A 12,367-nucleotide genomic window follows, 5' to 3' on the forward strand; every position below is an offset into this window, starting at 1 on the left:
TAAGTCATGCATCTCATTGCATCCAAGTGAATGATAGGTCATTGGGGTTGCTTCTATAATTAGGTTTTAGTACATGCCAAAAGGCTTAATCAAGATTTCTAGTGATCCCAGGAGATATATGACTATACTAGTTTTTTAAAAAAAATTCAGATAAATTGATATGTCAACTAAAGGAAGCAATTTTACAAGGTTACTTTTAAAAATGGATTTCCACTCTAGTATTTGATATCTTGTGACTGGTTTCATGCTTATGGAATCATCCTGAACAACATTAAAAAAATTAAATACATGAACAGTAATTTGATTTTAATGTATTTTTCTCTAGCTTTCTGAATCAGTAGGCCATTTGCCTGGAGTGAGTATAATCCTGTCAATCCTTGAAGTACAATGAGATCTGGTGGACAATAGGGCGGTCTTTAACTATATGATTAAAACATTAAATATTAAACTATTAAAAAGAAAGCGTTGGGGCACATTAATGGCAGTGACATGTGGTAACTCTATATTAAAACTATAAATGTTATCACTATTATAAATATGGCACCTAAATAATAATAATTACGTTTTATTTTTAAAAGTCAATAATAAAGCTAAGTAAGATGATTAAGAACTAGGTATGATAGTATTGATCTTGACCAAGAATGGCCATCCATTTGGTTTTTTATTCTCATAGTGCTTGTGCTTTATTTAATTACCAGTTATACCAAAAAGCATTTTGTTATTTTCTCATTGTTCAGTTCTGGCTGGATGGGGGCCATTTTTTCTTGACTTTACATGTGATTGTAGCTGTGCTGAAGTGTCTGGGCCTAATGTTGTCTGCGGCTCATCTACATTGTGTTAGCTATTGACTGGACTTCAACTGGCTAGACTTGGCCTCTGTGTATTTGTCATTTTCTCTCACCATGGTACCTAAATTCACAAAGTGACACAACAAGATGTCCAGATAAAATCTGTAGACCCTCATGTTCTAGAGATGGAAGTTTGAGTTCTATCATGCCAATTCTGTGCTTCTCATAGATGGACTAATCTAAGAAGAAATCAATATTATCATCACAGAAGAAGTGTGATATTAACACCTCTGTGATCATCTTGAAAAATACACTTACATTCTGTTCAGTTGACAGCCTTTATCTAGATTATAGTCTAGGTAAACTCTTGACCCTCTCTTGAAGCGCTATTTCATTTTTTTAGGTGTGTTGTACTGAAAGCTGTCTTCTAGATTCACCTTGAGAAACAGATAAAATTTTTTTCTGCTTCATGTCTCCAAAATAAACTCAATGGCTCCAATTCATCAGAGTGAGAAATTTGTTAGTTTTAAAGAATAAAGTCTTTATACTGAAGACAAAGACCAGAATTAAGTCTTTATTAAGATTTAAGTCTTTACAGAAGACAAAGAATTCAATCAGTCTCTGATGACAAATACTTAAGAATTAAGTCTTTACTGAAGACAACTGAGATTATTTGAAAAAGACAAAGAAGTTGATGGTCCTAGAACAAATATCCAAAAGATAACTAAATCTTGCCTGAATTTGCTACTGAAATAAAATGTTATTGCAGCACAACTCTTCATTTGTCTGCTTAAGTTCTTCAGATGCTTTAGGTATTCAGAAGTAGTGCCAATAGCAGCCACAAAGACCATGATGTGAAGGTTACAATAGTCAACCTGTGGTCATTTTCAGAAAGTGTTTGCTCTCCTCTGATCCAGAGAATGAAGATATTAGGAGCCAGAGAAGGGAGGCAAGTTGGGGATCTTCTAAGATGGACTTCTTGCAGTGGTTGTTAAGGGGAAATACATAAACTATTTGACTTAAACACCTAATTTCTTGATTATCACCTTTTTGGGGATGGAAGGATGTCATCAGTACACAGGGTTTAAAATGGTGCCTGAGATAGAGCCTGAGTCACCAGTATGTACACTATTTTTTTGAGCTATCTCCCTCAACATTTTGGATTCTGAATAATCAGAATAGTGTGACACATTCTGGGAGGGACTACATGTTTATATCTTAAAAATAAATATGACAAGGGGGTAACAAAAAGGTAAGTAATCTTCCTATCATTTTGCAATTTTATTTTTTATTTCATTGTATCACATCCTCTATCCACTTTTCACTCTATAGTTTCTTCCTAGAAGCTTTTTGGAGGGCATTGCTGGGTTCGCTATAATGATCTTTCACCTGTTGAGTTGGAAGCACTTAACTCAGCTCAAACTTTTTGGGGGTTTGTTTGTTTGTTTGTTTTTGCTTTGCTTTGTTTTATTTTGGGGCCTTACCTAGTGATGCTCAGTGATTACTCCTGGCAGGTCTAGGGATCAAACCCCTGTAGGCTGCATGCAAAACAAAAGCCCTCCTTATTGTAGCATCGCTCCAGCCCCAAAACTCAGTTGTTTGCCTTATTATTAGACCCTGTTATGGGGCCGGAGAGATAGCACAGTGGTAGGGTGTTTGCCTTGTATGCAGATTGATGGTGGTTAGAATCCCTGCATTCCATATGGTACAATGTGCCTGCCAGGAGCGATTTCTGATCCCAGAGCCAGGAGTACCCTGAGCACTGCCGGGTGTGACAAAAAAAATTATTAGACCATGTTTGGACCTCATTACCCCAAAACCCCAACAGAGATCAGCACGTGGGAAGCAAAAATGCGACTTTCTGTTTGTTTTCATTTTTTCTACTCTGACTTCTCAACAACTTTTATTTCAATCTTCTCAGTTGAACTAGACTTGCAGTATGTATTGACCTGAATATAAGATTCTGAAAACAAATGCTTTCTAGTTCCTTCCTTCTTAAAGCTATTTTTAGGAGAAAAAAAAAAAAAACGGGCTCAAGAGGATTTCGCATATACTCTTGAGAAAGAGAAACTAAACTGTTCTGACAAATACTCCAGATACCTAGAATATGAGATCTAATGCTGAGAGTCTATCATTGGAGATGATGTCTGGAGGAGAAAGCTTCTTTCTGTTGCAGTCAAATTTCCTCTTCTAAGCCAGATTTCCTCTTTTATGATGTCCACTCTGTGAATCTTCCCTAAAGCAGAGAGTAAATCAACAGAAGACTGAATCCAAAACACTTCAACAGAAGTTTTTTTTATCCTAGCAAGTAAATTTTGTATTGTGGGGAGGGGGGAGAGAGAGACAGAGAGAAACAGAAAGACAAAGTAAGTACTACTTTTTTGTTTAAAAATGAAAAAGGTTTTCTGTTCAAATATAAATTAATTTCCTCTCTCCAGCAGTAGTTTCAATCTCCCCTCAAATGATGTCATGATTATAGTTATTTTGGGATTTTTGTCTGGCACAGGAGAAAGTGACTAACAAATGCATCAAATTGTTTCCTTTTTTTTTTTTCAAATCATTGTGGGTCTAGAAAATAATAAGCTTATATTCACAATGATTAGATAAACTAAGTAAGAAGGAATTATAACACAAAATCAGTTTCTAATGACCTGCATACTCTTGAATTGCACTAAACATTATATATCTTATTTTTTTTAACTTTTAGAGTGTTGTCTAATATTAAGCGAGTCGGTGTCCATAAACTAGCCTGACAAACTAATCTGATAGCTCACGAAGGAGTGGAGATTAGAGAGTCATTATGGAGGTCATTGCAGTAGCAAAAAATAAGTGCTTTTTACTTTTTTTTTTTTTAATTAAGTTTGGCAATACATTTTGTTTTAGAGAGCATTTCATATGTAACATAAAATATAAGTTTGGGTATAAGTATTTCTTTACTTAAAACACATTTGTTTCTAGGGATCTCTTTCAATGCAGTTGTTTTGGGGAATCTACAATTATATTTATTGCCCTCCTAAACTATCCTCTATTATTATTTCATTCTGGTAAAGAATTATGATGCTTATTTTGGTATGAAAAAGGAAAATAGAGCACAGTGCATGCAAAAATAAATCCCTAAGTAATACTCTATTGATGATCATCATGTTGAGGTATAAATCAGGGTTTGTTTGTTTTTTTTCCTGGAGTCTGGGTCACAGCCAAATACTCTTTAAGAGCCATGAAGGAGGGACAATAAATTTTTCTTTAGTGAAATGTAAATTTAATGCCTAATTTTAAGCAATTTTCAAAGAACTAATGGTCTTCCTCTCAAATCACTTTATTTAATCATATTTATTAAGGAAGTTTAGCAGATGAAAATTACATTTAAAAACATTTTCCATGGTTAACCTTAGGGTAAAATATTAATACAACAATATTGTTGCAAAGTGTATTAACTGTCTTCTTGAGGACTGAGAGCTGTGTGTTGACATCTGTGACTATCAATGAGATGAACAGGGATCTTGAAACCAGAATTTTCAGCAAGGCTTAGTTAAATAAGTGACTGGATACTGAGACACAACTATAGGATTGACCTTGTTTTTTTCTTTTTTCTCTTTTTGTTTTAGGCCACATCCAGCAGTTTTCTCAAGGCTCTGCTCTCAAAGATCACTCCTGGTGAAGCTTGAGAGACCATCTGAGGCTCCATGGATTGAAACCAAGGTTAGTTGCATGCAAGGCAAGTGCCCTACCAGCTGTACTATAACTCTGTCCCTGAGCTTGTATGTTTCAGAGTAACATTTTATAAAAGATATTCAAAATAACAATGTTTTTACAGCATGTTTGTCTAGTTATATGAGATAAATAGAGATAGTGATGGCCTTAGAAATGATGGTCTATGATATCGTATGAACTGAGAGTGGCAGAAAAAAGACCAATGGCCAACCTAAGATCTTGGGAAAGAATATTTCAGGCAAAGGGTTTGATATGATGAACCATCTTACAAGATGGCTTCCACCAGTGTCTTTGCTTTACTTCTTTAGACAATATAGCACTCTATTCAGAGAAGTATCTTTTCTCACTGTCTTAAATTCAGGCTGACCTTTTCACAGGCTTTGGCAGATGTGGAGCTTTGTAAGCTTGAGAACTATCTCTACCCTGTCCTACAATTGTTCTTATTTCTTTAATTTTTAATTTAAATTTGAATTTACTTTTTAAATTTGTTTTAAGCTTTTTGTATTTGGACCACACCCAACTGTGCTCAAGGTTATCTTGGCTCTGCACTCAGAAATAACTTCTAGCAGGCTTGGGGAACCATACGGGATGTTGGGGGTCAAACCTGGGTTGGTGGCATGTAAGGCAAATGCCCTACTTGCTGTGCTATTGCTTTGGCTTTATTTTTATTCTTAATATATTATTTTCAATTTCACATTACATTATAACATTTTATAGGTGTGCATCATTGAATCAACTCATATAAAAACCACACTAAGATCACACTCATTTGTGGGATATAGAAAAAAATGATAGTATGGTAATAATACTTAAAACAATAGAGACAAGGGCCAGGAGGACCAGTCCGTGGTAGGAAGCTTGCCACAAAGAGCAAGTGAGTGCAGTCAGGGTAGAGAAGGGACCACTATGACAATGATAGTTGGAACTGATCACTCTGGACAAGAACTGGGTGCTGAAAGGAAAAAAAAAAGTAATCAGTATGATACTTCTCAGTAACAATATTGCAAACTACAGAGCCTTAAAGGAAGAGATAGAGAGAGACAGAGACAGACAGAGACACAGTGAGAGACACACAGAGAGAAAAATGTATGCCATAGAGTGAGGTGGTGGGGATAGAGCAGGACAGAAACTGGAACATTGGTGGCAAGAAATGTGCACTGGTGAAGGGTGTTGTACATCATATGACTGAAACTCAGTCATGAACAACTTTGTGTTTCTTACGGTGATTCAGTAAACAGTTTTATTTAAAAAGTTAAAAGGCATTGAAAAAAATACTTTAAGTTCATCATTGAAACTCTAATTTTCTCTTCTCCATACAACTGTTCTCTTAGTTTTGATTTACTCAAATCCTTTTCTTCTTTCTTTCCTCTGGTAGCCATTAGTAGTGTAAGTATTCAAAAATTTACTTTTGTTTTATTTAGTTTATCTGTTTCTTTTCTCTCTAAACTACATAAAAAATAATTATGGCTCTGTTAAAAGGTATGCATGCTTCTGCTTAACTTCTCTGAAACTCCCATGCTGTCAGGAAGCCCAAGCTACAAAGAGGCACTACAGAAACCCACATCTGAGTACCAGACACTGAATAAAATCCTCTTAACTGTTTTGCTCATCCAACAGCAGGCAAGCTAGTGAACACTATCAATATAGAATGGAATTCCAAAGGCATCAGCACTTTTAAAGTGTCTTTAAAGCAAGGCAACACTCTTAATGTAAAAGCATCTGAAGGCCAATATATTGATTACGAGCAAGACAATTTTGAGGAATAACTTGGTGATATAAATAAAAAACCCATTTTCTCTTGAAAGTGATAAAAAAATAGTTCCCAACCTTTTCCTCCAAAAGCAACAGACATTTAAAAAGAACAAGACTTCTATATAATAGGCAATCAGCAAAAATATACAAATATATTAATATTAACATTAGTTAATAACATTAACACAATACTATTATTAATAATTATTATATTAATATATTTTATATTAATATCTTAATAAGGCATTTTAATCTAGAAGGTGAAAAGCACCCCAAGGTAGTAGATACTTAATGGTACACTATCAAACCTAATGTTGGGCAGCTTGCTTTACCTACAACAACAAGGGATTTGTTCCAATCTCTGAATAAGCTCTTAATGCAGTAGAAAATGGGAAATTAAGTAATAAAAAACAGCATAACTCACAGTAACACAGATTGTAGTTAAGCAAATGTTCCCAACTGCACACAGTTGCAAGAATTAGAGGCATAAAGAGGGGAGATAGTGTCTTCTGGTAGGAGACCAGTCAGAGTACAAAAGATCCAAGGTCCAGTTTCAACAATGTGGATGGAAGCTGAAGCCAGCTATCTTTAAAATTCTGTTTTCTTCCAACTTAATTTTTTCACCAAAGGCAACTCACATGATGCCTTTAGAATAAGAGATTTTTCTAATAAAAGTTGTTGAGGCAAAAATCAAGAATTAGTTCTATCTAACCAAAACTCTTGATTGAAAAGAGAAATGTGGTCCTCAGAGAAGCAACCATGTGCAATGAAAAATGAGATTTTGTTCTTTTATAAATTGATTTTTTAAGCCCAAAGAAACCATTATTCAATGCAGATAGTTATTTTTCAAAGTAGATAGCCAACGAAGAGACCAAATGGACACACAAAACAGCTAATCAAAATATCGCAAGGACTTTACCTGGAGAGAAGTCGGAAGAGCACCTCTTGAAACCTCGTGTGGTATCTAATCTTTAGTTATATTCTTCTGTCCTTCAGACACAGAGACAAGTGACCTGCATGTTTTAAGCTGAAAATAATTCAATATGTCTTGTGCAATTGCTTCTTTGACTGTTACACATAGCATACAAGTGAAAAGCAAATTGGCCTTTTATCATTTCTGTTTCGAGAAGATAGGAAGATATTCATCTAAAAAAAAACCTAAAATGCCTTTCAGTTGTAGGCCAAAACCTGGATGATTATTGATACATGTCTGGAATATGTTAACTTTTATGAGAAAAATGTTTCCCTAAAGTGAAAAATATTCTTAAGGTGACAAAATTTCAAAGTCAGACATGGTATTTTTGTGCATGCTCATATAGACAGTGAAGGAGAATATTACATTTTCCTCCTTTTTGAGAATGACCATTCCCTCAGACCAAAAAGAATTACAGAAAAATGTGAAAACCATTGCTAGTGTTATGTAGAGATACAGTGTTAATGGAGGAAGTGTGACATTGGTTGAACTAATTGATAGTTTTCTCATTTATAAGTTAAAAAATTATAAAGATTATTTGTACCTCAGTGGAAATGACTTGAATTAAATTATTAGATTATTTAGAAAAGTTATTTCAATGGCATTAAAATCAAGAATGACTCGGAGAATTGAAATGCTTGATCTGTTAGTTCAAAGGGATGTCTTTACTATAGTCTTCTTGATAGTTTATATAGATTATAGGAAAACTGTACAAGTTTGGAAAAGAAGTAGGCATGTCTGAATTATGTGTATCAGTTATAAAGTCATTCTTTAATTTCTAAGAAAAATAGTCGGGGTTAGAATGGTTTAAATTTTAACATTATCAGATGAATCAAGCCACTGGAACACAAGTTTTCAGTTGAACAAGAATGTGTTCAATTCAATTGAATAATACAGTAAGCTCTGGATTACAAGGTAGGCTTCCCAGTCCTTCAAAAAAGAATCTTAATTAGAAAACACTTTATCGTGCTCAAGTTTCTGGAATTCCATGAATCAGGATGCTGGTTCATACTAAGCTTTGATGGGGACCAGAGCTATAGCATAGGCGATAGAGCATTTGCTTTGCACGCTGCCACCTGGGTTCAATATCCGGTATTCAATATGGTCCCCGAGAACTGCTAGGAATGACCCCGGAGAACAGAGTCAGGAATAACACCTAAATATCACTAGATATGGCCCCCCCCCCAAAAAAAACCCATATAACAAACAACGATAAGTACTAAGCTCTTTAATTTGACTATATACATATTTTCCTGAGGATAGCCATCATGAATCCTATCCATTTTTTTTCTTCTTAGTTCATATTAAATTACCTTTAAGTATTCACTTTAAAAGATGTCGTGGGTCAGCAAATCATTTCCTGGCACCATAAGAAAAGACTTGGGGTTCGACAATGAACAGGTTCAAAGCCTATTGCTGGGCTTATGACAATATACTTCAGTGGTGGAGAAATCCTGTATCTCTTAGACCAAAAGAATTTCCTTTCTAATTTCCCCAATACTTGATGTGCTTATGCAAAACAAAACAAAACAAACACAACCCCCCCAAATAAACAAAAAAATAACCTTGCCATACCAGCTTCCCCTTTTTTTCAAAATTCATATTTATAGCTTCTAGACAGGGACTCCTGCCTGCTTTCTCCTCCCCCCAACCTCTTTTTCTGAAAATCAGAACCATAGAACATGAATCATTGTGTTCTGCCTCATTTTTGTAATTCTTCCCACAAACTGAGGAGGAAAAAAAGTGGATGGTGCTACCAGGGGCAAAGTAGTCTCATGAGCATTGAGTGGAAATAAAAAATGATCAGACCTAAATACCTAACCCAAAGTTAATGACAATGGAATCAAGAGACTCAAACCACAGCAAGCTATACCCAAAAGAGACCTGTTAAGCTAGCAGTCCAGGAGGCTAAGGGTGGGGGTATGGGATGCATGCTGGATACAGTGGCAGAGGGAGGTCAACACTGGTGGTGGGAAATCCCTAATTTACTCATTCTTAATATAACTGTGGAAGACTTGTAAAAAAATAATGTAGTGACACATAACCTAAAAACCCTATAAAACCCTAAAAACACAAAAATTCAATACAAAATACCTTCTGCATATTGCAGCAATATTTATAATAGACAGAGAATCTGGAAACATTCAAGATGCCCCTCAACAAATGAGCAGCTAAAGAAACTGTGGTACATATACACAATGGTATACTATGCATCTGTCAGGAAAAGTGAAGTCACAACATTTTCATTTACATGGATGGACATGGTAACTATTATGCTGAGTGAAATAAGTCAGAGGGAGAGAGATGGATACAGAATAGTCTCACTCATCTATGGGATTTAAGAAAAATAAAAGGTAGTATTGTAAAACTATACAGACAATAGAGATGAGATCTGGAAGGACTGGCCATGATCTGAATCTTAACACAAAGAGTGTGAGTGCAGTTAGAGAAATAACTACACTAACAATTACCATGACAATGGTAATGAGTGAGAGAAATAGAAGGCCGATCTCGAATACAGCAGGGTGTGGGGGAGGAGGAAGATGAGGGCATTGGTGGTGGGAATGTTGCACTCGTAAAGGGAAGTGTTCTTTTCAATAACTGAAATCCAACTACAAACATGTTTATAATCATGGTACTTAAATAAAATATTATTATGAAAAAAATAAAATTAACTTGCACATAACTGAAAAACAAAAACTATCAAAAATAGGGAGAGGAAATGAACAGAAACTTCTCTGAGGAAGACCGACATACGGCCAACAGACACATGAAAAAATGCTCATCATCATTTACCATTAGGGAAATCCAAATGAAGACAACAATGAAATATCATCTTACACCAATGAGGATGACACATATCAAAAATATTGAGAACAGTCTCTTTTGGAGGGATGTGGTAAGAAAGAAACTCTCATCCACTGCTGATGGGAGTGCTGGTTGGTCAAACCCCTGTAAAAAACAGTAAACTCAAAATTGAGCTGCCATATGATCCAGCAATCTCTCTTTTGGGTATCTATTCCCAGGACAAAAAGACATTCATCCAGAATGATATATGCACACTGCTATTTATTACTACACTCAATACAATAGCTAAGACTTGGAATCAACCTAAATGTCCAACAACAGATGAGTGGATCATGAAGATGTGGTACATGTATATAATGGAATACACATAGCTGTAAGGAATGATGCAATCTTGCAATTTATAGCAACATGGATGGAACTGGATAATATTCTGTTAAATGAAGTAAGCCAGAAAAAGAAGAATAAATACAGAATAATATCACTTATATGTGTTATTTAGAATAACTGCATGAAGAGACACAATGATCTATGTGGGAGTTGTCTCAAACACCCTTGACCCCAGAGTATAGCAAGTATAAGGAAATAAACTGAGTGGAAGAGGAGAAATACAAATATGAAGGGATGGGGGCAAGGGGCAAGCAGTCTTGGGTACATTGGTAGTGTTAAAAAAGGACAGAACTAAATATCCAAACCAAAGGCAACAATGATGGAATCAAAATACCTAAACTTAAACCATCTAAACTTAAAGTGGGCTTGTTATACTGGCAGGCTAGAGTCTAAGGTGGTGGTATGGAATGCTCTTTGGGAACATTGGTGGAGGGGGGATGACATTGAGTGTGGGATTGACCATGATTTACTGTATGTCTGAAACCCAACTATGAAGGACTTTGTAACTCACAATGGTTTCACTAAAATGAAATTAAAAAATAAACACATTAAAAATATGTAGTGGGAATGTTGCACTGGTGAAGGGTGTGTGTGTTCTTTTTATGAGTGAAACCCAACTACAATCATGTTTGTAATCATGGATGGTGCTTAAATAAAGATATTATTTTGAAAAATAGAAAAATATGTAGTGGGAGAGTTTTAATACACTTTCAATTTTTTTGGTTGAAAATCACTACTTATTTATAAAAAAGAACAATTAACAGTTAAAAAACCTAACAATTGCTTAATAACACATGAGCTACTCAAGATAATAGAGTGACAAAAAATTGGGACATTTTATTTAATTCTATTTCTTATGTCACAGTAAATTACCAAGTTATTCATGATATAGTTTTCTGGGCATTTAATATTTTAAAATCAATCTCACCACCAGTGTGACCTTCCCTCTACCAAAGTCCCCAGTTTCCCACCCAGCACCTCAGCCTGCCCCCCTTAGCAGACACAAAGAAATTTTCTTTCTATTGGTTGTTACAACAAAAAACAAATGGAAGTACCAAAAGAAATATCCATAAGAGAGAGAAAAAGAGAGAAAGTGAAAGAGAGAAAGAGAAAGAGAGAGAGAATCTGCCATAAAGGAAGACTGGGGATGGGGGAATCAGGAGGGAAACTAGGGAAATTGGTGGTATGAAATGAACTCTATTGAAGGGATGGGTTTTGGAACAAGGACAAAAATTCAATTATCAACAACTTTTTACCTATCTCATAGTGATTTAATTGGAAAAATATTTAGAAACATACAACTTAAATAAATCTTTACCTTTTCCACTGATAATTTCTAGAGATTCAGAATTATCTTCTAACACCGTGTGTGTGTGTGTGTGTGTGTGTGTGTGTGTGTGTGTGAAATCCTTTCCAAATGGAGGTTTACCTTATACTTTAAATGTCTCCTACAAAAGAACCTCTTCTGCTTGATTTTTAGAGCTTTTCCTGTCAAGATTATTCTTATGCCAAAGAGAAATGTTTTGGGACTGATAGAATCCTCTCTCCTTCTAAAGGAATATTTGTCCTTCAGCTTAACATCGCAGGAGATTTCAAGCCAGCAATCAGAAACACCCACACAAAGAGAGAACGTTTTAAATGGTGAAATCAAATGACACTTTTTCAGTAATAGCTCATGGTTTGAAATTGCATGCCCCTACCTAATGAGTGCATGGAAATTTTTTGTCATTTCAAAACGTTCAAGGATATATCTGGCCAAGAAAACCTATATATATACATATACATATATATACATATATATATACATATATATATATATATATAAAGGAGAAACCACCATTTAATTTTGTTTGTTTTTTTTTTGTAGCTAAATGAAGTGATTGTTCTAGATATGCTCAAATTTACCATCTGGTTCTCATTCCATCTTCTCTGGGCTTCAAAAAATTAG

The sequence above is a fragment of the Suncus etruscus genome, chromosome 2, assembly GCF_024139225.1.
Source record: "Suncus etruscus isolate mSunEtr1 chromosome 2, mSunEtr1.pri.cur, whole genome shotgun sequence".
Classification (NCBI taxonomy): domain Eukaryota; kingdom Metazoa; phylum Chordata; class Mammalia; order Eulipotyphla; family Soricidae; genus Suncus; species Suncus etruscus.